The sequence below is a fragment of the Canis lupus genome, chromosome 17 (assembly GCF_003254725.2).
Source record: "Canis lupus dingo isolate Sandy chromosome 17, ASM325472v2, whole genome shotgun sequence".
Lineage (NCBI taxonomy): Eukaryota > Metazoa > Chordata > Mammalia > Carnivora > Canidae > Canis > Canis lupus.
In genome coordinates this window covers 4,332,418-4,358,146 of record NC_064259.1, presented here as the reverse complement: position 1 = coordinate 4,358,146, position 25,729 = coordinate 4,332,418, and the positions used below count along the sequence as shown (strand labels likewise).

The window sequence follows — 25,729 nt, the reverse complement described above, 5'->3', positions numbered from 1 at the left end:
GAAATTAATCTGGCTTATTGTAGAATTCTGGGTTGACACCATCCCCACTCCTTCTCTCCTCACTTAAAATATCTCATTCCAATGTCTCCATACTTTCATAATTTCTTTTATAAAATTATCTCTAATTGTTTATGTCTTCTTTTTTTTTAAAGATTTTATTTATTTATTCATGATAGACATAGAGAGAGAGAGAGAGGCATAGACACAGGCAGAGGGAGAAGCAGGCTCTATGCCGGGAGCCCGACGCCGGACTGGATGCCTGGACTCGAGGACCGCACCCTGGGCCAAAGGCAGGTGCCAAACTGCTGAGCTACCCAGAGATCCCCTTTATGTCTTCTTTTTGTGGATGTTTTAAAGATTTTATTTTTGTGCAGATCTTTGGTCTTAGCACTTTGGCTGTGATGACATCTATCATCTATCTATCTATCTATCTATCTACCTATCTATCTAATCTATCTATCATCTATCTATCATCTATCATCACCTAGCTAATCTACTAATATGTAAATATATCTCCAGATGTATGTTGATGTCTTTCAAAGGAATTAGAAAATACTTGGTCATAAATTTTGCAAATACTGGTTGCTTTTGTCCCATTTTCTCTCTCTTTTCATTCTAGAACTCTATTTTTATATACATTAGTCACTTCAGCTCTGTCTCACATATTGTGATTTTTTTCTGTTTTCCTATTTCTTTTCCCTGTATACTTTAGTGTAAACATTCTCTATTGATCTGTCTTCAAGTTTACTAATGTCATATTCATCCCTATGCAATCCATTGTTAAATCTAACATGCTCTTAATTTCAGAAATCACATTTTGTAGATCTAGAATGTTAATTGAATTATTTTTCATAGTTTCATACTCTCTATTAAAATATTACATCCTTCAATATTTTTGTCCATATTTTCCTCTATTATGTTTAAGATTTTTTTCTAAAGTGCTTGTATGCTAATTCCAATTATGGGATCATACCTTTGTACATGTCTATTGATATAATCTTTTATCAGCCACTTTTCCTTTTTTCTTAATATGGCTGTTATTTTTCATTATATATTGGACATTAGCATGAGGTGTTATAGAGTCTGAACTATGTTATTTTGTTCTAAAAGTATATAAAGTTTTTTAATGGCTGGCAATTAACTGTGGCAGAATACTTTGACCTAACTACTTTGGGGTGATCTTCATTTGGGTCTGTCTTAGAGTAGGTGTATCTGAATGAATCCCTTTATCTTAGAACACGTTCTTAATCTTGGCATGTGGTGATTATTGCCTGGATGTTGCCTTTTTTCTAGTGACAATTAAATATCTCTGTTGTTTGGAAAGGCTGAGGTTTGTCTGGGTCACACTCCCAATTCTCTCCAAAGCGAAGATTTTATGATCTTAAAATCCCTCTTCAGTACTCAACATCCCAAGAGCTGCTCCCATGTAGGCCTTCTGGAATCTTGGTCTGCATAAATGAGGTGTAGAAGATATCCAAAGACTAGAGGGGTATTTTATGTGGACCTTTTTTAGGATATTGCCTTGTGACTTTTTTCTCTCTTTTATTCTAACCCCTAAATCTCATACATTATTACTTACAAACTTGAATCTCTGTTTCCATTGTCAGATTGCTGCTCTCTGTTTGAACTCTCTTTTCCTACAGAATTGTTTTGGAAATTGCTTCATGGAGAAAAAAGATACAAAATGGGGCTTGTCTCACTTAATTCCCCTCTCTCAAGAACTATAGCCCAATATTAGTAACTATCCAATGCTTACAAACAGTTGTTTGATACAGCTTGTTTAAATATTTTTTACTGTTTATAGTGGGCACAAATCTGATACCAGCTACTTTGTCAAACCTCTATGGCTGGTGTTTAAAGCCATAGGATTGTAGCAAATTCCTAACAGAGTTAGGTGGAACAGAATAAAAGAATATTTAGGACCAAGCCTTGGGGTATTGCCATTTTAAAGGGTTCCAAAATAAGAGAAGGACTCATCAAAGATACTAAGAAGGAATGTCATGGGGATGCCAGGAAAACAAAGACAGTGAGATGTTCTGAGAAGCAAGTGAGGAAAACATATCAGGGGGAGGATGTGATCCACTATTTCAAATGTTGCTTTTAGGTCAATAAAATGTGAGAATTAAGAATGAACCATTTGATTAAGCAACTGAACTCACATCATTAAAAAATAGCCTTTGGTTTCCAGATTATAAGCAGTAGATTCCAATCCTTTTTTTCAATGAGACTATTTTTTATTTCTTGTCCAATTTCTAGTTCAAAGTGTAAGAAATAGCTATGTGTTTAAAGGTGTCCATAGATGATTAAATAAATGGCTTTGAGATGCAGGGTAATAAGAAGCAAATGGAGAATTCAGTTCCCTATTCTCTATTTTTGGAAATTACCAAGGACATTTTTTCTCTCCCCTTTTCTTAGCATTTATATGGAGCCTGAAAGTAGAGCTGCAGTGAGCATGTGTGATCTATTTTTAGGAGACAGGATCCATGAACACTGTTTTTGTTTTACCTTGTTGGGTTCACTGATTTTTCTTCAGCATCTAGAACAGTGGTTGGTCCATAAAAACATTCAATAATGTTAATCAAAATTTAGTATTATAGGGGCTCTTGAGTGGCTCAGTCAGTTAAGGGTCTGACTCTTGGTTTTGGCTCAGGTCATGATCTCATGGATTGTGGTACTGCACCCCATGTGAGGCTCTGTGCTCAGTGGGGAGAGTCTGCTTGAAGATTCTTTCCCTCTGCTCCTCCCCTCATAAAATAAATAAGTAAATCTTTGGAAAAAATCTGTTATTATGGTCTGGTTCTATTACTATTCAGCTGTTTTCCAGGTAAATCAGCTACACTGTTGGATCCACCAAATGATTCAGTAGTGATCTATCTTTATCGTTCTCTCAAGACCGCAAGTCATATAATTCTTGGGACTCAAATAGGAATTAGATCTTTACCACAAAGAGAGTAGGAAAGCATAAGTGGAAAAAGAAATGGGAATCATGTTTTCTGTCAATACTGTGAGCCATTTATCTTCTTCTCTTCCAAAAGTTGAATCATTCTAAATGAGACAATTGCTTATTGCTAACTCTGCTAAACTAGTGAACAAAAATATCCGCCATAATTATGTTCATAGTTCCATCTTTGGCATTCAAGTTAATCTGAAAAACACTCCTTTTCCTGAAAGATTATGTAACCAGGACTTAGATTCAACAATGGCTCTCTGTCAGGCTTTGTTCCATTTAATTTTTGGTTAAGAGTGTTACTTGACACCTGTGAACATCTTGTTTTGCCCTGTGTCTTCAAGAGGGAGGCTTTACAGAGTCTAACATTTGTCCGATGAAGTTGTTATCAGAGAAAATTATTTTTGAGTCCTGTTCATAACTCCATAGCTCAGTTCTCAAGTGTTATTGTTAATATTCTGCTTTCTATTTCCACAGACAAGAATTTAAGCAATCTGTCTTCAAACTGAGAAAATCACCTATGAATATAACCAATATGGCAAAAAATCAACAACAATTTCTTTGTTCATTTATTTAGCAATGATTTATTGAGTCTTTGCTGCACAAAAGTCCATGTGCTAGTAACTGGGGATCCAAGTGGTGAGCAAAATCTAGATTTGACCAGTATTCTAATGAGGCTTAGAGTCCAGTGAGAAAAAATGGGCATTAATAAAAATATTACATCAGAAATAAATCTTTTGGGAAGTATAGAGAATCTTCTATTGAGTTTTCACAGAAGATTTTAAGTTCCATCTGTATCTCCTGTAATACTGTAGGATGATTTCAAATTACCACTTTTTTGTGGCTGGTTGCTATCTCTTGGTTGCTAAATTGCAGAATATATTAAATTGCATATGGTAATATATGTAATGTGTATACAAATGCCTGGCATTTAGTAGGTGAGCAGCAGACGTCAGTTTTATTCCTAGGCTTGTTTACTTTGCCGCAAGGGAAAAAGAAGTCTGATGTGCTGTCTGAGATACTGCATATCTCTGGCTGTCTCTAAAATTCTGGTTTATGTCCAGCTTTTAAACTTAGACTATGCTAGCTCTGTATGAAAAAGGCCACTGTGTAGTTTATGTTACTCCTAGAGTTGGAAGTGCCCAATTGCTCCATTTTAATGAACTGAGACAAAGATCTTCTTTTCTCATGATTAAAAAAGAGTCCTTGTAACAATGATTCTCAAACTAGAATTATTCCTGAAGGCCAGTACACATAGTGTGTATGGATTCAGGAAGTCTTTACAACAACTTACAATTCTATATTGATATTATATATCGAAATATATATATAGTTCCACTTATATAGCTTTTTGTTCTGGATCAACAAGGTAACCTGCATTTGTAACCATGATCATATTGATGCCAATGGACCATCTCAATTACACAGCTTTAACTTTTAATGCATTTTTCCACCCAGGATTTATTGCCTTGTGTCTTTCCCATCTCCCTCTTGAAACTCTTTTCCTCTTTTCCTGTGCTTTGCTAACTATATAAAGTTGGATATATTAACAGAAGAGTTAATTACTGCAAGAGATAGATTTTTTCTCTGAAATCTAGATTTATTTATTTTTTTGTGTGAGAATATTTACTGCTTTTTTTGAGATTATTGCAGGTATATGTGTATGCATGTATTCTTGAGCACACATTTAATGTGTGGGTGTTATTAAAAATGCTTGTTTATTGGAGGAGTGTGGCTGTCTTGCTTTTATTTTACACTGTGCTGAAAAAAAACATGACTTGGGGACAAAACTATGGAATCTATGTAAATACTGAACAGCCTAGTCTTTGAGCTATAAACTAGTGAGATTGTACAGCAAGCAGTATGTTGGTACATTTTCTCTTAAATATATTGGTTGATTTTCCCACTCTGGCTTATCAAGGGTGGATGTTAATCTTGAAGCTACTCTTGCACAGAGGATAGGATGAGGATAGGAGAGGAAATGCAGGATGAGAGGAAGAACTTCCTCTTTTGGGCTGCTGGATGGTTAGGTAGGACTCTACGCCATGGAGATGTGTGAAGATATTCCTAAGAATGGGGGATCATCTTTGTTCAGTTGTTTGGCTAGAACCTAGAAGCCAATGAAAAGGCGACATCATAGGCTTAGGCTATAGGAGGAGGCACAACTACTGCCATGATTAATATATCCCTTCACTCCAGAAAGTTATGTTATGCCTTCAGTGGCCAAACTCCTTTCTACCTTTACTCTGGCAATCATTGATCTGCTTTTGTTACTATATATTAATTTTGGTTTTCTTGGAATTTCACATATTTGAAGTCATACAAGATGAACTATTATGTATATATTTTTCTTTTGCTTAGTGTGATGTTTCTGATATTTAACCATGTTGTTGTGGACATATTAGTAATGTACACCTTTTTATTACTAAGTAGCATTTTATTATATGAATAGACAGCAGTTCATCTATCTGTTCAACCATTGGAGAATGAGTTATTTCTAATTTTTTGTAATATGAATAAAGCTGGTATGATTATTCATATATAAGTCCTGTGTGGATGTGTTTTTATTTTTCTTCGGGTTGTTAGATCATAAAGGAAGTATTTATGAAATTTTATATGAAATTGTCGAACTATTTTCCAAAGTGGTTCTACCGTTTTGCAATCCTATCAGCAGTGTAAAAAAATCCCAGTTGCTCTACACCCTTACAATTTCATGGCATTTTCAACTTCTACTTTCTTTTTATAAAGTTAATTTCAGTCATTCTAGTGGTTACATGGGGATATTTAAAATTTGCATTTCCCTGGAACATTTCCAACAGTTGGTCAGGTCATGATCATTTCAGGATGAAGAAAGGGTTACTGCCATGCTTTATAATCATAGGATGATGAAACACGTGATGTGTGGAATACATAACATAATGATTTTTCTCTGAAAAGGTCATGTCAGAAACAATATGCTGTGGAACAGAGCCTTCACTGTTCATGCCTTTCCCAACTGTTTTCCTTACCCTCATATGCAGAGTTGAAAAGGAACTGGACCACTTCTGTCAAGGGACAGTGATTGTGTATATTGTAAGGCCACTCTCCCTAGCCATGAGATTTTGGCACCAGAATTAGAGACGTTGCTATTCCTTGTGGTTGTTCCTGTCACTCTAGAGTCGTACTGTGAGATTTTTTTGTGACTGTGGTTTCTAGGGGGCTGAAATGGTAGAGATGCAAGGTGTATAATAGTTGCACTCCTCATTAAGCAATGACTTAATAGCACAGAGAGTTGAATGCATTTCCAGCTTCTTCAAAAGAGTATATATATTTCTTGCCAGCATGTTGGGGAGAAGATTCTCAGGGAATTATTAAACATTGCACCCAGTGCTTGGATGTTTATTACTGTTATTTTGTAGGACATTAGTTTAAACAAAAAACAGATTTTGTCACCTCACTGTGGCTTTTTTTTTTTAATTTTTATTTATTTATGATAGTCACACAGAGAGAGAGAGAGAGAGGGGCAGAGACACAGGCAGAGGGAGAAGCAGGCTCCATGCCGGGAGCCCGACGTGGGATTCGATCCCGGGTCTCCAGGATCACGCCCTGGGCCAAAGGCAGGCGCCAAACCGCTGCGCCACCCAGGGATCCCTCACTGTGGCTTTAGTTGGAGTAAATATGTGTCCACTCTGGGCTCATCAAATCTTTTTTTTTTTTCCCTTTCTTTTTTTTAAGTTCAAAGTTGTAGGAACTAAATTCTTAGAAATCTATGTTTGTTATAGCATTGCAAGTCTGATTTGGTTTAATGTACTCTAAAAAATATGTTGAAAATAAGAATCCTTAATAACGATTACTCCAATGGGATTTTACATGCAGTTTAGATAGGACTCAGATTTTGCTGTACCTGTTACTCTAATCTATATTCATGTGATCAGAAGCTTACCCCTCAATAGGTTTATATAATCACCAGCTGTGGGGTATTGAGAGATGGTTCCATGTGAGCAGCATCACTTGCAGGCAGACTCTTCCCTATCCTAATGAAATCTCGCTGTGGAGAAATGAGCTGGCTATCTCTGAAATAGGATCCCCATTCTGCTGCACTGTGCTCACATTTCTGCAGCTGGCTCGGTCAAGGCTAGCAACCTGGGGAACTAGGTAACAGTAGACAGAGATTAGAATGGGGAGGAGGTGGCGGGGTACTGAATGAATAGATAGAGGTATGAAAAGGCATCTGAGCTATCCACCTTGTTTGGAATAAATCCTTTGGCCTAAAGATACTTGGGGCAACAGGCAGGATGGTCCAGACCAGAATGGCAACAAGAACCAGGAAACCAGGCAGATTTACAGGATAGGGTCAAGAGATTCAAGGCTCTGTTCCCCTCCATTCCCACTTCACAAGGCCCAGGTCCTACACAGCCTTAGAGCCCTAGACCCTGCTCTGCAAAGGAAATGGGTAAGCTATGGTGCCAGAGACTTCAGATATCACACAGCCCATCACTTCTTAGCTTTGGGATTTAACTTCTTGAAGCTTGCCTTCTTTATTAAAAACAGATTATAATCACCAGTTGTCATGAGGATGAAAAAAGAATAAATGTAAAATTGCTTCTTTTTAAACTATGGAACAATAACCAGATATGAGTTATTGTAGAGATACAGGTTAAATGCATCTTCACAGATATCACATCCACCTACTTATCTTACAAAGAGAGGGGAATTCTAGAAATAAAATCTTTTGCCCAACATGCTTCTTCCATGAAGCAGTGCTCCCCACATGTCTTTTGACCTGTTCCTTGTGATTCTGGGTCCTCTTAGTAACTCAATTTTTGTAGCTAAGTGATTTACCCACTCCCACACACTTTTATGTATCACTGATTTACTGGTGATGCCAAACTCTTCCTCCCTCCCTGTCCTCCCTCTCTCTCTTCCTAGTTGTTAGCAGACATCTTGGCAGGCATGGGTGATGGAGGACTAGGGTCAGGAAGTCACACCCACCAAGGGTATGAACTGCCTGGGTCATCCTGTTTCTGCGGCCCCTCCTGGGGCCCACGAGGGTTATCCCTATAACTCTAGGGGCTCTGATTTTTAGAGTCTCTACCTGTGTTGCTCTTGTGGGCACTATGAGTTGGCACCCACACTTTTGAACAGGGATTCTCAAATTAAGGAGTTTTGACCTTCTGGAACCTGTAGATGCACACTTGAGAAACACCAGCTTTCATGGGAGTTAAAATGTATATCTTTTCATTTTAGTGATAACTCTAATGAAAGTTTTGCAAGTAAAAAAGATAAAAGTTCCTTCTTGTGATGGTAATTTCTCACGGGGAGACACTTGCCTGTAATAGGGCTTGGTTTCATACAACCATGAATTTAAAGGCAACATATGGACTCCTGGGGTTAAGGAATATATTTTCTGAGGTCTGAGGTAAATCCTCCCTTTTAAAAGAAATATTTCCTTTATTCAAAGAAATCACTGTGACACATCTGGGATAATCCACTTAAGAATTTAGGAATAACAAAAAATATCTTGACTTATTATTATAATAATAATATATATATTTTTTTATTTTACAGTGTGGTCCAAGTCTCTCTTCCTCAGAGCATCAATCACAAATTTTAACTCACCCTTGTGAAATCTCAGAACACCTTCTCTTCCTCTAAGGGCTTCAAATTCCTTTGTAAACTGTAAAGCGCCTCATAACTATTTGCCACAGGCATAGCAAACCAGCTATTGCAGTCATGAACCTACATTGAAAGTTGGAATTCTTATTTAATTGCAGTGGGGTAAATCTTGTTTTTTTTTTTTAAGATTTTATTTATTTACTTGTGAGAGACATGGAGAGAGAGAGAGAGAGAGAGAGAAATGCAGGATGGGGCAGAGGAAGAAGCAGGCTCCATGCAGGGAGCCCGATGTGGGACTTGATCCCAGGTCTCCAGGATCAGGCCCTGGGCTGAAGGCGGTGCTAAACCACTGAGCCAACCGGGCTGCCCGTAAGTCTTAATTCATCAGATAGGCTATGGAAGAAATGCTCTGTGATGGTATTTTCTTTATATCTGGTTTAATCAGACTGATCGTCATGATGATAAGATGAGGCGGACAGGGAACAGACATCATTGGCTGATAATATAACTGAGCTTCCAATACTACAAAGATCTTGAGTCTATACAAAGCAAATCATTTTTGAAGGCCCCTCTAGACCACTTACCAGGCATCACTAAGATATTTCTGTCCAAGAGGCCCTGATTCCTGAGGCTAGAAGCTCTCACAAGTCTATAGCAACTGAATCTTTGCTGTGACCTGGATCCCGTGGCCTGCTTTGACTTGTCTGACGGCACTGAGCACCATTTTCTTAGTTCTTAGGGTGAGGGAACTGCCCAAGAGCCCTCCTTACCACTGTGGAACTCATGGATGGGCAATGCTTCTGAGGCAACACTGTACCTCTTGCCTATTCCCCTACGCTTTTAGCCCCAAATGGAAGTTTCTCTTTCTGAGAAACCATGTATAATCCCTTCAATAAGTGTAAGTATGGGGATCCCTGGGTGGCACAGCGGTTTAGCGCCTGCCTTTGGCCCAGGGCGCGATCCTGGAGACCCGGGATCGAATCCCACGTCAGGCTTCCAGTGCATGGAGCCTGCTTCTCCCTCTGCCTGTGTCTCTGCCTCTCTCTCTCTCTCTCTCTCTCTCTCTGTGACTATCATAAATAAATAAAAAAAAAATAAGTGTAAGTATGGTGATGCCAAAGCTTTCAAATTTAAAGTGATCAATTAAAATATTTACTTTGAATAAATTTCATTCAAACTCTAAGCCTTAATACTGCTATATTGAATTTTAAAGATGATTTGGGTTCTTCCATTTTCTTTGCATTGCACAAGAGCATGGTATACATCAATTGTTGGAAGGCCCTCTAATCTGTGATCTGTTGTGGTCAATGTTGACATCTTGGCTATCCCATCTCCTTGCAACTGGGTAGTTTGACTCTGTGGCTCTGTAGCTCTGTCTATTGCTGGTGGTCTGGGAAATGGCTATAGCTACCTTCTTAGTTGCACCATCCATCCCATCACTGGATAGAAGCCTCATCCCTTCTTTGAGTTCTGAAGGCAAAGCCAGCCATGAGGACCTCTAACTCACAGGATCCCATGTCTGTACCCTTTCTGGGATCTGGGAATTATTGTCTCTCTCTTTCGAGAGAGATCTCTGTCTCAAGAGATCTCTTCCTCTTTCCTTTGCCCCAGGATAATTTGAGGCAAAGGGATACAAAGGCTGGCTATCTGCTTGGAATGGAGTAGAAAAGAAAAGTAAAAAGAAATGGTAATTAGCATTCAGGGAGATTCTCCTGCTAGAAAATGCTAAGCAGAGTGCTAGGAAGGTCAAAGATTTGTCTTCCTGCTAAGAATGTGGGGGATGAAGGTTTTAAACAGATTACAGCAAATGCAGATGGAATAGTCCAGTAACCAATCTTGGACTCAGTCTTTCAATCATTTAACAAAACTGTATTGAACATCTATCTACTATGTACCAGAGACTTGGGTTAATGGGATATGAAACACGATGTAATGGGGAGACCAATAAGTAGACTATCATGTTGTCGTATGATAAATGGTCTACATAGCAGGAGGAGCATGAACTCTGGGTTAGGCTAGCCTGGGTGAAAACCTTGGCTGGGCCACTTTCTAGGTGTTTGACCTTGGGACACTGCTCCCCTGATCAGCATTATACACTCCTAGCTCATAGGAGCCTTCATATATGTGAGCTCTCACTCTCTCCATCCATTATTAAAGGGATTGAAATGTTTCTCTCATTTGGTGGCGTAGTTTCCCCTTCCTAGAAATGTATGGATACTCTTTATATTCAGAGTTTTATCACTGCTACCTCATTATCCTTGTTTAACAGATCTTAGGAATTTTATTTCCGAATGCTCTTTCTGTAAAGCTGGTTCCAGATGCCACTGAAGCTCATGTGTTCCTTCTTAGAGAGGAGAAAGAAGATCCGATTACTGCGTTGTATATTTTATATGTTGGCTAGGCACTGGAAAGGCAGTCCCAGGGCTCAGAGGCGTGTGAGGGCAGAGAGAAAAGTTCCGGTGAGTGTGCACTCTTCCTGTATTCCCTATCCCATCTGGCTTACTATTTTAAATTGGTCTTTTTAAAGTTATTAATGCCCCCCCCCCCACTCAACTGTAAGCCAGTTAAATCAAGGATTTTGTGTTATGCCTTTCTGTGTCCTCACCATCTTATATGACACCTCTCGGCATCTTATAGATATTAAAAGATGTTTGCTGACATTAAAAATGGACCAAATATAATGAAATCTGTATTTCTAATAGTAATAATTTAGTGTTTATATATATTTAGAACAGATCTGTTATCACTTAGTCTTTCTCCTTTAGTCAAATCCATTAAAATCTGTTCTGTTCTCCTACTGATTTGGTTTGGGTGATTTTCTGCTTCATCTACTTCATATAATCCCTTTTGAGCAACTCCTGACAAAGCACTCACTGTGAAAATGTCTTAAAATATACTTGGGTTACAATTAGGAATTCCAGTTGCCTGCTGTAATGTTATTCCAATTCTTTGCCCAGTGGGGTGCTCTTGACCAACCATGTGTTTTGGCATCCAAGGAAGATAGTTCCAGCTGGGCCTAGGCCTGGGCCATTATTCTAGCTCTGATGGCTGAGCAGTGGGTCGACTCTTCTGGGGACCCCCAGCATCAGGTGCCATTGACCTTCCTAGCTTCCTGTCACACAGCTCCCCACATGCACCTTGCATTGTACCCATCTGGACCATGAGTATCTTACTGTCACTTTGTCTTCTTCATGCATCTAGAGTCTGGTCACTTCTCAAGGTCTTAGACTCTGGTTCACAAGCTGCCATCCTTATGGAAACTTCTCTAATTTCTAAGCTAGAATTTTTCTCTCTATCCTTTGAATATCCCACACCAGTTTCTACCTCCATTGATCTGTTTCTAAGTGAAATTACATGTCTCAGTTTCCCTAATGGGAATATAAACTGTATCTGAAAGATATAGTTTGTCCCGTGTCTTCTCCTTTTCCTTCTGTTCTCTGGTCTTGTGCATGAAAGATGCTTAGTAAGTGGTTTTGTAAGAATTAAGAATAATAAGTATCTTGGCTCCCTGTGGAGATACAGTAGAAAGAATCTGCACTGGGCCCAGACCTCCAGGAATTGAACATCAGACCTACCATTTATAAAGAATCTTGGGCACATACACTTCAACACTTCTTTTCTTCTTTTTAGTTGAATGACAGTAAAACATGCAGGAAACTAGCAAGGTTTTTCCATGACTCAGGCTCAGGGAAACACCTCCCCCCCCCACCCCCCCCCACCCCCACCCCGCTCTCCTTTCTTTGGAGGACTGGGTCCACTCTCTGCTTTTCTTTCCAGATCACAGTCATGGCATCATTGACTTTTACGACTTGTTAAATTGTCTCTATCCTAATAAGATACAGTGTCTTTTCTGCTTTTCTTGCATCCCTGGTACCTAGCAGGCATTCAGTATATATATTGAATTGGTCTACTGGATGAACAGAAACTCTAACATTCTGTTCATTTTTGCCAGTGATGCTTGCTGCTCACCAAAGCCTGCCAGAAAATGCTGGAAGCTCTTTTCCTATTTTATTTTTCTATCCCTGCAAAATGGAGTCCACAGATCTCCTCTTCTTTTTAGATATCAGATCTCTAAGTCAGTATTTTCCAAAGGTGTCCTCATAGAAGAACACAATAACACTAGCTTTATCATAGGAACTAGCAAAGTAAAAAATAAAAAAATAAAAAAATAAAAAAAAGATAAGCAAAGATAACTTATTTGACTAAGAAACTTTCTTTTTCCCTAAGTAATATCTATTGATATAAAAGTCAGTTTGGAAAACATTTTTTCTACATATTGATCATTTCCTACTGCATGCTCAATTGAATAGCTTTCTTGAAGAACTCCCTAAAATACAATCATTTTTAATATGAAAATTCTGGAAATGGGGAAGATCCTTAGTAACTTTCTTCCTGGATGGCTGGAGAGTCCTCCTGTAATAACAAAACAACAGCAAAATCAGTAATTGGGTATTTCAATCCCTCAACTTCCATTGTAAGACTACTTTTTAGTACCTCTTTAGTTTTGCATAGGTTAAAGTACCCAGAGAGGTTTTGAAGCCTTGTAATGGACCTAATGGCTTTTTTCAAAGATATTCTTTAAGATATATTCAAATCCTGCAAGAAATAATAAATGAGGGAATAATGAGGAGCATTTATTTCTCAGTGTTTAACTGTAATGCTGCCTCTCTGCACTCACAATTTATGACGAGTAGGGATTTTTTTTTTTTTTTGTGAGTGGAATGCATTATGTTAGGGAAAAAAAATTAATGGCCATCTGTAAATGTGGGGATGGCTGGCAAATCTGTTATGCATGTTGTAATAAAAATGGTTTATTGGGCTATCCTGGTCAGACACAGGAGCCAAACGCTGCAGACTCTCCCAGAGAACATGCTTGGACTTCATACTGTTTTCACTTACATTGGAGTCTCTCTGAAGCATTGCTCTTCTGGTTCATCCTGAAGGGTTTCTATAAAATGGGTTTGTTGGACAAGTAGTTTCTGCCTTGAGCCTCTGGTCCCTACTCTGGGAATGAAAAAGGTTGAATTAGATAAACTCTGAGATCCCAGGCACACACTGATTTCTAGAATTTGAAATCTCTTCTCATGGGTAAAGTTGAAACAAATCTAATTAGCCTGTATTCTTTTTTTTAATAAAATAATTTTTTATTGGTGTTCAATTTACCAACATACAGAATAACACCCAGTGCTCATCCTGTCAAGTGTCCCCCCTCAGTGCCCGTCACCCACTCACCCCCACCCCCCACCCTCCTCCCCTTCCACCACCCCTAGTTCATTTCCCAGAGTTAGGAGTCTTTATGTTCTGTCCCCCTTTCTGATATTTCCCACACATTTCTTCTCCCTTCCCTTATATTCACTTTCACTATTATTTAGCCTGTATTCAACTCTACTTCAACACTGTGTGAGATCAAATGAGGATGTGCCCACCATCTTTCAAAAATTATTGTGTTGGGAAGTGAGGCAAGGCTCAGAGAATAAGGACACATGTCCAAAGGCATAGGGACTAGCTCAAAGGGGATGCCACTGCCACATCTGGCACAATTTGAGTACCAAAAAGTCAACCAGCAATGACAGTGCCAGCTTACATACCCACTGAATAATGGGACAGTTGAGAAGTCCATGCTAGTAGAGATAAGTCAATCAGGAGCATGACATGATTACTGTCTCAGTCCTGGTGACTTCAATTGTGATCTCTTGGTTAGGATGACGTATTCCAGAATTCTCACTGCAAAGTTCCTATTATTTTTCTTATAAAATACTACCATATGGTGGTGAGGTACTACACTAGGTTAGCATCATGTATTACTATCTTACTAATATATGCTCTATTACTATTACTACATTACTAACATATGAAGTTATTCTATTACTATTACTCTATTAGTAATACATACTATATTGCTACATTAACATCATATATTACTATCTTACTAACGTACACTCTATTACTACATTACTAACATACTCTATTACTATTACATTGTTAACATATATGGCATTACTCTATTATTACCATTATATCACCAATACATACTATATTACTACATTGTGGTGAGATTGTTTCTCATCAAATCTTCTCTACTAAGCATCCACCAGTGATTCTTTCCAGAATCAGTTATTGCTATGGTGGTTGCCTCATGGTGCTTCTCTCATTTCATCATTTCTTCTACATTTGTGATAACAGAATCCGCAGGGTGCCCCTCACCTATTTAATATTAATTTGTTTATTTCTATCAGTATGGACTCATAATGGGTGGATAACTGATGTTTCCTCAGGACCAGCAACCTGAGAATACAAATCGGGCGCCATAGGGTGATGGAGTGGAAATTTCCTCCAGGGCCACCACCTGCACAAGTGTAGAAAGCCATGTTTCCTTCAATGTGAAGGAGTTTCCAGAAGGCTTCGTAGGAGCCCAGCTCTCCACTGAGCAAGTAGAGGGGGAGGTTCCATCTCACTCCCAATCATCTCCCATTTGAAATGTGGAATGAGTCCAGGCTCTTGCTTTTTAAATGGCTTGTTTTTGGCTCCAGTACATGCCCTCCATCTCCTTAGGGTGGACGTCCTTGATCTTCCACATGAGCACAAGATAAGCCTTTCCACACTCTTGCTTTCCTACTGGGGTTTTATTATGTAGAGGTTCTACTTTTATGCCCTGGCATCGGATACAGGAGCAAGGGTGCAGTTAGAGGACACTGTGCATGGTCTACACCTCTCACTCAACTTTGGAGGCACAGCCTTTTGATCTGGCATGTTCACTGAAACTCTCATTTCCCAGGGTCTTCCACTTACATATTTCTGGAAAACATACCCCAGATGCACCCAATACTAGAGTTTGTCTGACTCTGCATTCTGGTTTTCTAAGAAGGTAACGTACAGCTTGTTCCTGTTGCCGTATTAATGTTACAGTGCTCCCTTTCACTCACAAAAATGTCTGTGTTTTGATGATCTATTTATTGTTTGGTCAACCTATCCAGAGAAGACAAAACTTCAGTTCAGTCTTACACTACTGAATATTTTGGTTCTCTCATAGCTCCAGACTAGCTGGATAGGAGGATTAAGATTGAAGAACATACAGAGGGTTGGTATGTGTGTGAAGGTAGAAAGGTGAAGGAGAAAACTTTAAGAAAGGTGTTCATAGTTAGATTTTTTTCCTAAACTTTTTAAAAAATTTTACTTTTTAAGTAATCTCTACACCCAATGTGGAGCTCAAACTTACAACTTGAGATCAAGAGTCACATGTACTACCGACTGAGCCAGCCAGACACTCCCATGGAAAGATTTTTCTATGATCGGACAAGCACTTGTGATTTTAGAAAAAATGGACATGGTGAGGGATTTGGGATAGAGAGATATATCCAGCATAAACATCGGTACTGCCCCTCCCATGACCAGGGTACTGGGCAGGCCACAAAACCTCCTCACATGTGGCCATGATTTGGGGAGAGCTTGGGGGGATGTGAAAGCACATTCAGAGAAATCTAATTTAATGCAGATGGAGATAGGTGCCGGGGTCTAGGAGCAAAGCCAGTCTTGTGGGAGCACAGAGGAAGGAGCCACTGAAAGAATCAGAGGGCTGACAGCTTACAGGCCCCGAGCACAGGAAGTTGCTGAGCTTGTTTCACGGTGGGGTGCAAGTGGGAGATGGTTTGGTATGGCTGCCTCCAACCAGAGCAAGCGAGGCCACAGAAGTCAGGCCAATGACTCTGTGGAATCAAGGCCAAAGTCAGGCTCTGCAGGGACATGTGTATAAAATGTCCAGCACCATTTGTCACTGCAAGATCGAGAAGTGCATTGTGCAAAAATAGACATGTTTTCTTGGGCTTCTCAATAAGCACCCCTTTTCTTATTCACCTTTGCTTATGAGCTGGGTTTTGATTATGAACAGGCATGCTATTACTGATGGCGGTTGGCCACCTGGGATGAATTAGCCAGAGGTGGTCGGCTCTGCCCACAGGATCCCTCCTGTGATGGGTGGAGGTTGGGACAGGGAAGAGTTTGACTTGGGTATTTCTCTCATCTCAGAATAACAGAAAGTCACAGTTCAAGTTTACCCCAGGCAAAGGAAAGCATAATCTCTTCCAGCTGTGGGGCCCCTTGACCTATTCCCAAGCCCATTCCCCCCTCCATTCTTCACTCTTAGGCAAGGAGCTCTGACACACAAATCAGCTTCAGACTCTGGTCTCAATTTGATGACTTACTCTATGACCTTAGAAGATTCATTTACAAGAAGGGAAACTAATAGTTTTGAGCACACACAATGGATCAGCCCATCAGCCAGGCTTTCAAATCCATGATGCTCCCACAGGTATGTATTAATCACCACTACATACCAAGTGCTGAGCTAGGTTTTGGGTGCACAGGGATCAGTAAAACAGAAGTGGGGTCCTGAATACTCATTAATGCCCTGGGAATGGTCATGTTTATCTCCTTCTGCCAATTAAGGAGACTGAAGCACAAATAGGTTAAGTATTTTGTCCTAAGTTATACACAGGAGTATGGTAGGCCAGGAATTTATAGACTGATTTCTCTGTTTTAAAGTCTCAATTTGTCCTCACTTGTAAAAATATGATGATTAGACTAGGTTGCCTCTAAGAGACTGTGTATCTCTAAAATTCTGCCACATTTTGTTAATTCTATGCAACAGTTTTAGGTAGAAGCTAAGCCAGTGATTATCTTTAAAAAAAAATTTTTTATATTTTTAAGTAATCTCTATTCCCAACATGGGGTTCAAACCCATAACCCAGAGATCAAGAGCCACATGCTCCACTGGCTGAGCCAGCCAGGCACCCCTTACTATCCTTTTAATTCCCGGATTCTAAGAAGCTATTGGGTTGTACACCTGCCCTGTTCTCTTTCAGTGATATGATGTATCATTAACAGACCAAACAATGGGAGTATAACAATACTAATGAAATTAATTTTATTTTAAAACATTTTATTTATTTGAGAGAGACAGCTTGAGCACAAATGGGGGAGAAGGGAGGACAAAGGGAGAGGGAGAAGCAGACTCCTCACTGAGCAGGGAGTTTGATATGGGGCTTGAGGATCCTGAGATCAAGGATCCTGAGATCAAGACCCAAACCAGGAGGCAGATGCCTCACCGACTGAGCCACCCAGGCCACCCCAGCATGTGATTAATCTTTATGTTGAGGGAAGATCTTACCCCTGTAACACAAAGAAATGGAAACCATTGTGCTTTTCTTAAAGGCTGGTCTTTAGGGATTTGGTAAAAGAATTGGAAGGATGAGAATCACAGACTCTCAATATGTAACTGAAATGGAAATCATTTTGTCATGGTAAAACTGAAACGCTCGTGAGAACAACTAGGGAAAATTCAGCTAACTGGGGGAAGTGTGTTTAGCACATTTTTGCAGATGCCAACATATCAACATATCAGCATGGGGATTTGGCAGGGTTTAATAACACAGGGATCTCTGATGGCTCTCCAGCAAAATCCATGAGGATCCAGATTGGACTTGTTTGACTGGAATAGAGTTGAAACTTCTGTCTTTAGAAGGGACATGCATTATTCTGTGCAGTGTAGTTTTTGTGCATCCCTCTGGGCATATGTCCTGCTGCCTTGCCCCTGCCCTGACCCTGGAGTTCATCCAGGAGTACCAGCCCCACCCCTAACCCATATAGCAGGAGACATCCTGAGGTTGTCATGGGAGAGAAGCATGGAGGCGAAAGAACCCTGGTGGCTGTAGCCCAGGGTCACTTGGGCTCTCATTGACTTGTGATATTGGTCATTCAGTCAACCTCTGAACTTTGGTGCCCATCTGAGAAACTGAGTGATACACTTACAGGGTATTCCTGAGCATTAGAAATGAGGAAGAATGGGAAAGATCCCAACCTATGACTAGTACATAGTAACCACTCCTTAAATGACAGCTGCCATTTTCCATTTGCATCTGTTTATTTCCACATTCCTTGAGTGCACAGCATGCATAGTTACCATGCCTGGTTCAGGGCGACAAGAGACGGAAGTGTTCTTTGATTTTCAGGAAGCAAGACTGTTGGCGGTTCATCTCCTCCCTCAACAGAACAGAAGGGGTTGGCTGCAGGATCCCTCGATCCTTTCTATGTATGCTCTCAGTTCTGTGCCCTCTGAGGGAAGGGCTGCTTCTCTCTATAATGAAGAGACATCTTGCTTCACACCCTCTTCCTTGTCTGGACAGCATATGCATAATTAGCTCATTTTCTTCCGAGGCTCTTTGTTGGAGAGAGTTGGTAGATTTGCTAATTCAGTTGCTTATGTATAACTCGTCATACAGTCAATTACAGAAGTCTTTGAACGGCATTACTGAAAACGTGTTTAGCTTAATCAGTTCTGACAGCAGCGGAGACGGGGCCAAGATCAGTATACCACACAAAGGGATGTCATTAACGGCTGGTCTCAGGGCATGGATCTGTCCCTCTGTGCGTTATCAGGGTGACTGTAGTGATAAATATCACCTCTCTATAAACTTTTCTGATCACCTCTACCAGTAAGTTAAAAATAATTGTTTTGTTGAGATTTTTAGCAGCCCAGGGAACTTCCTCTAACCTGTAACCACAGTGACAACCACCACCACCACCAAAAAATACAATTGGAGAGTAGAGGACAACAAGAGTAAGGCTCGTGAAGTCATATCATTTGGTTCAAATACTAGTCTCACTACCTGCTAGCCCTGTGACTTGGGCAACTGCCTTATCCTTCTGTGCCTCAGTTTCCTCATCTGTAAAATATCATCAGTGAAAGAATAATAGAAAATATTACTGGTGTGGGGGAGAATCCAATGAGGGCTAGCACCTGGCACATGGCAAGCCTTGATAAAGGTGAGGGATGGTTTCCATTTCCCTGCCCAGGCTCAAAGATCACTGCTCTGTCCACATCAGTGGTAACATTAAAGCCCATGAGGGTTGAGAGCTCATTTCATTCCAGGATTTACTCTAAGTGCTTCATGCAGAGTAACTCATTTTGATCTTCAGGAAGTTTTGAGAAATAAAACAGAATTTCTATTTCATAGAAGAGGAATCTAAGTTCCAGAAGAAACTGGATGTGGACCTCTGTTCATCTGACTACAAAGTCTGTGCATGAGATTGTAGCTCTGAGAATAACTTAGCTCCTAAACTGCCAGCTGCTCATCCCGTTCTAGCCCAGTGACCTAATAACCCAGAAACCTAGCTGTTCTGAAAGTTTGGGTATCAGAGATGAGGACAAAAGAAAAAAAACTACTTTTAAATCTTTTACAACATTGAGACTAAGGCAGACTTTCATAATTCTGTGTGGTTTTCTTTTTTTAAGATTTTATTTTTAAAATTTTTTTTATTTTTAAAGATTTTAGTTATTCATTCATGAGAGACACACACAGAGAGAGACAGAGAGACAGAGACAGAGGCAGAGACAGAGAGGCAGAGGGAGAAGCAGGCTCCATGCACAGAGCCTGACGTGGGACTCGATCCTGGGTCTCCAGGATCATGCCCTGGGCTGAAGGTGGCACTAAACCGCTGAGCCACCAGGCTGCCCTGGTTTTCTGACACATATATAAAATGCTGGATGCATGTATGCTGCTAAATGAACACATGTGATCCCGGGTGTGTAGGTGTGACAGATGACTTATTGCCCCTTTTTCAGAGCCTGATTTCCTTCAGTCATTCTCTTTTTTCCTTTTTCCTCTTCTTTCTTTTTAAAGATTTTATTTATTTATTTGAGAGAGAGAGAGAGAGAGAGAGAACATGTGCAACCCTGGAGGAGGGGCAAAGAGAGAAGCAGACGCCTCGCTGAGTAGAGAGCCTACTTGGGGCTTGATCTCAGGACCCTAAGATCATGACCTGAGCTTAGGGCAAACGCTTTACTGATGGAGCCTTCCAGGCGCCCCTCTTCTTCCTCTTCTTTTAATTCAGTGTCGATGTTTATCCATCCCTCTCTCAGGTGTGCTCATATCATTCAGTCCTCAGGGCTTGATAAGGACGCAGAATGTTCTAGAACCTCACTTCTCAAAGTATCCTCCACAGGCTTGCAGTATAAGTATCTCCTCGTTGCTTATTAAACATATGTAATCTTGGACTGATTCAGTTTTACTGAGTCAGAATCTGCATCTTCACAAGATCCCCAGGAGGCATGTGCAAGTCAGCAAGGTGCTGAACTAGGAGCATGGGTGTTGGCTCTTGAAGGAACTGGACTGAAATCCGGTGTCCTCATTTACCATCTGTATTACCTTGGGAAAATTGCATAACCTTTCTAAACTTGTTTTCTAATCTATAAAATGAACTTAATGTCCTTCAGGATTGTTGTTAGAATTGGTCACAGTAAAGGGAAGTATCCTTCTTCCTCTATACCTGGTACAGTAGGAAACATTTGACATCTCTATTCTTTCTCACCTCATCTTCACAATAAAACTACTAAGCAGGAGCTGGGTATATCTCTGGATGCAAATGAAGAAACTCAATTTAAGAATGAGAAGAACCGGGGATCCCTGGGTGGCTCAGCGGTTTAGCGCCAGCCTTTGACCCAGGGTGTGGTCCTGGAGTCTGGGGGGATCGAGTCCCACATTGGGCTCCCTGCATGGAGCCTGCCTCTCCCTCTGCCTGTGTCTCTGCCTCTCTCTCTCTCTCTGTGTCTCTCATGAATAAATAAATAAATCTTAAAAAAAAAAAAGAATGAGAAGAACCATGCTCAGGTCACAAGTCAATAGGTGGTAAAGCCAGCACTTGTCAGAGCTTTGGTTCCCCAGTGGGAGGATTATAATTACTTCAGCCGGAATGGAAAGCCACATGGATATTCACTCGTCATTTCTTTAATTCTTGTGTGTCTTGCCAGCACCATTCAAGTTACATCACATTCCTTAGTTCATTTAACTGGTGCTGTGCAATGTACTGAATGTCATGACTTCAATGCCTATAAAGCAATATTCTTTCTAATGAGCAAAGCATGCTTCCCCAAAGCCTGCTGGGCTGTGAGCAGCATGACGCTGCTAGGGATAAGAATGAGCTGAACACCTAAAGGTGGCCTTTGAGGATGTGGTTCTCCCCTGGATGTAATTATTCCTTTTCCCCAGCTCCCTGAGTCCTCTGAGATCTGAACCTTCCATATATAGGGCTTGGGGCTCTGCTCTTCCTCTTACAGGTGACTATCAGAGCCCTGGGTACAGCCTTCTCCCTGGCTGTGCTGTGTCTCACCCTATCAGGTCCACAGGACCCTGTTTGAGAAGCGTGTAGGTGAGGAAGCATCATGATCATCCTCCTGGCAACATCCAAGAGGGATCCCAGAAGATACAATGTTGGTTTTATTAACAATTTCATTAAAAATGAAATTGTGTGTTAATAGGGTTAGGGCACTTCAGGAAATATTACAACTCTTTAGGTCATCAGTCCTTGCTGATAAATCTCAATATAGAAATCTGATCCTATTTTACACATATACATACATGTATATGAGGAGCAATAAACAACATCATCACATACTCTCTTTTTTTGGCAACAAAGATGATCTGGACATATTTTCCAATAAGAATGTGCTGAGTGTGTTAAGAGTGTGAGAAAACCTTGAGTCCGCTTGAGACCATGGATGAGCAAGAGAGCTGATAGAAGAGGCTGTCGACAGATGAGACACTTGATGCGTCAAGCTCAGAACCCGACACTACCAGACTTTGGTGAAAGAACATAATAAAGTGATGTGTGGACCCACGCTTTAATCTCTCCAAGTGTTTCACCCAAGTGTTCTTGTCTCTGTGAGTTCTGCTCCATGATGTCTAAAAGCAGGTGGTGAGAAAGAACATCCCCTCCATGCTCTGTTGAGTGTACTTTTGAGAATGCAAGAGGCACAGGAGGAAGGGCCTGAGGATTGGGAGACAGATATAGTCATGAAATTGTGAGCTTGCTCTGCTCTCAGATCTCTTACTGAGTGCTAAGCGATGGCTGCTATGGAAAGTTGTGTGTCTGGCCTGAGGAGTTTCCCACGGACCCAGAGTACCTTGTTTTAATTCATGTGTGTTTGTCTGTGCTCCCCCAAAATGGTTCTGCACTTGAGATTTAATTCAATTTCAAACTTCAGAGGCAGAAAAGGAGGCCACCTAGAAAGAGCAAACAATACGTATGATATTCATGCATTTGGAGTTTTCAACAAAGATTTCCTTCATGGAGGCACTTGGGTAGGAGCTCTCAGTGAGACATCTGATACACAGGCATTTGAAGCGTTAGCTTAAGATCTAGCTTGTAATGAGCTCCTGTAAGGCCCTTGCATTGGGCTCATCAAGCTTTGGCTTTCTACTATAAGGGTTGTCCTTGAGGGACGCCTGGGTGGCTCAGCGGTTGAGCGTCTGCCTTTGGCTCAGGGCATTATCACGGAGTCCCGGGATTGAGTCTACATTAGGCTTCCTGAAGGGAGCCTGCTTCTCCCTCTGCCTGTGTCTCTGCCTGTCTCTCTGTGTCTCTCATGAATAAATGAGTAAAATCTTTACCAAAAAAAAAAAAAAAAGAAAGAAAGAAAGAAAGAAAGAAAGAAAGAAAGAAAGAAAGAAAGAGTTGTCCTTGAGCTCATCTTCCTGAGTAATCTAGGGAAGAGCAAAGCTAAATGTGTTGGGTGAGTTATGGCTCCTTCCTTCGGCAAGCATCTATGCAGCACTTTCCAGTGTGGTGGTCCTTTTCCTCCCCTATAATGATGGGAAGCACATAAAACTAAATAGCCTTTTACATAGCTTCTTTTTGTTTTTTGTTTTTTGTCTTTTGAGGCAGGGAGCAGGACCAGAGGGAGAAGGAGAGAGAGAATCTTAAGCAGGCTCTACACCCAGCTTGGAGCCTGGCTGGGGGCTTCATCTCACTACCCTGAGATCATGACCTGAGCCGAAATGAAGATTTGGACACTCAACCCACTGAGCCACCCAGGCACCCCTGCATAGCTATTTGAAATCAGACTTGCAGGATTTGGTTTGATGTCTCTAGCGATTTTAGCCTGTACTATTGCCAAAAGACTCTCTTGTTACATTTAATTCTTTCTTAAATGTGCTCTTAATCATATTTTCCCAAATTAGCACGGAAATTAATTCCTGATACTTTAACATTTTTAATTTGGTGGAACAACACAGTCCCAGATTAATATAGGGAGTTAGACAACTACTCTGGTCTTTCTGGGACTGAAAGGAAACCAGAGGCCTCTGGGAGGTGTTCTCGCTTGGTTGCGCGTGTCTGGTCCACGTGAAGCCCTAGAACCTTTTGCTCAATTGACTCATTTTTTCTTTGTTGTTATGAAACTTTCACAAAACTTTCTTACTGAATATTTAAAACTGGCCACTCATATATCTCACTGCCTAACGTGTTATGGACACTTGGGTAACTTTCATATGTTGCTGAGAAAATCGGTCCTATGCCTACATAGAACCACGTGACCAGACAATTGAAAGAAATCCAGAGGTGATTGCACACAGCTGCCTCTTTTAATGTCAAAATCTTCCTCAGGTGTCTGAGAAATGCCCCCAAACAAGATAGAACTCTGTAACCTTTGTGTGAGGAAAAGGGATTCTTGTCTTTTTTAAATAATAACTTCTAATTGTATTAAAAAGAATATATGTTAATTACGGAAAGTTCGGAAACCACAGGTGAGCATGAGAAGCGTAATAGGAATGGTAACACTTATAGCCATTATGATGGTTGAGGAGAAACTCTGCAGGTGAGGGATTACATGGCAATGCCCCTTCACACACCCGCCCCACCTGCTTCCACACATGGAGCCCACCACATATACTGCTTCCTTATCTACATTTTCCCTGAAAATGTAATTTCCCAAATGTGGTGATTCCTCTACAGCGGCGGTTGGCTGGCATTCTCCATCAGGGACACTCCATTCAGAGTTTGCAAAGCTGAATGACAGGAACAGCAGGAGTGGGCTGATTTGGCCTTTGGGCCGTTGCCCCCTCTCTGCCACAGCACCTTGAACCACGTGTGCTGTGGTGCATGGCCCGTTATTTACATACGCAATTTCTTAATGTTAGACGTGTGGCTTGTCTCCATTTTATTTTTTACTCTTTCTCATCATAGCCACAAATAAAATCTCTGTGGTACAGTTGCGGGATGGAAGGGTGTTTCCATTTCCAGTGGCTTTGCTGTGTATTTCCAGTTTGCCAAACAGGTGACTCCCACCAGCTTCCCTCCCGGGGGTTAAAGCGAGATGCTCAGGAGGGGAAGGTATGGCACGTGGAGAATAAGGAGTTAATAGGTGTCTGATGGTGGCCGCGAAGAGGCTGGTAAAGGGGCAGAGAAGCAACCTGCCAACACAAAGGAGGAAGTAAAGCTTAATGTCATCATTCTGTTCCTTTGGCAAAGAAAGCAAAATTTCTGGAGAGGGCATGGGTCCTTGGCCAGATCCTGGTTTCTGGCGCATGTTGCTCCCCGACGGAGTCACAAACAAAATACCCAAATAACTGATGGGATCCCGACTCATCAGCTTCCTCAGGGGTCCACATTCTCAAAGCATGCAGTGCCCCCTCCCCGATGTGCTCATGATCGTAACCCCTCCCCAAGGTGTGACCAGCCCTGGTCACTGTGTGAGCTAGAGTGTGGGCCCTCATGCCCTTTCCTGCTGGAGACTTCCATCAGGGCCCTCCTGCGCCATCAGAATGGTTCTAATGAGATTGAACTACAAAATGGAAGGGCTCAGAGTCTCAGCCTTCCACCTCCCAGAAGGCTCCTTCCCTCGAATGGAGTTGCAGCCTCTCCTCAGCAGACCAGCTATGCAGACAAAGGGGGTTCTGTTAGGAGAAGCCCTTCCCAAGTGCCACATGGCCTCATAACACTCCACCGCAGGGCAAGGCCTGTCCGCTCCACGTTTGCCCAACAAAAAACAACTTTCAAGACACTCTTGTTGTAATTATGAAGATATTATGAAGAAAAAAAAAATAAAGGGACTTTTTCAGGCAACCAGCTACGTAAGCTAGTAAGCGTTCAATTCACATTTGCAGAGTGACTTGTCCATTGAATACATGTGTTAATACCCCATGCACTATGGCTGCATGCTGCCTATCCTCCCTGCTTTCCACATGTGAGCCGTGTCTCAGCCAGAACAAAGACAGGACCTGACCTACACAACACCTACTATGTTCCAGGTCCAGTGCTTGATGCTTCTACAAGCATCACCCCACGCCACCTTTAGAACCGCCCTACATTAGTTCACTGGGGTTGCAGTAACAAAATAGCACAGACTGGAGGGGTTAA

General features: G+C 41.0%; 1 long non-coding RNA gene across 1 annotated transcript in view; it reads left to right on the top strand.

Moving 5' to 3' along the window:
* LOC125752794 (uncharacterized) overlaps positions 1 to 23,479 on the top strand; it is a 39,421-nt gene extending 15,942 nt beyond the window's left edge. The window contains exon 3 of the long non-coding RNA XR_007403117.1: positions 23,258 to 23,479. This is a non-coding gene — a long non-coding RNA (uncharacterized LOC125752794). The remainder of the gene's footprint in view (positions 1 to 23,257) is intronic.
* Positions 23,480 to 25,729: the final 2,250 nt, after the last annotated feature.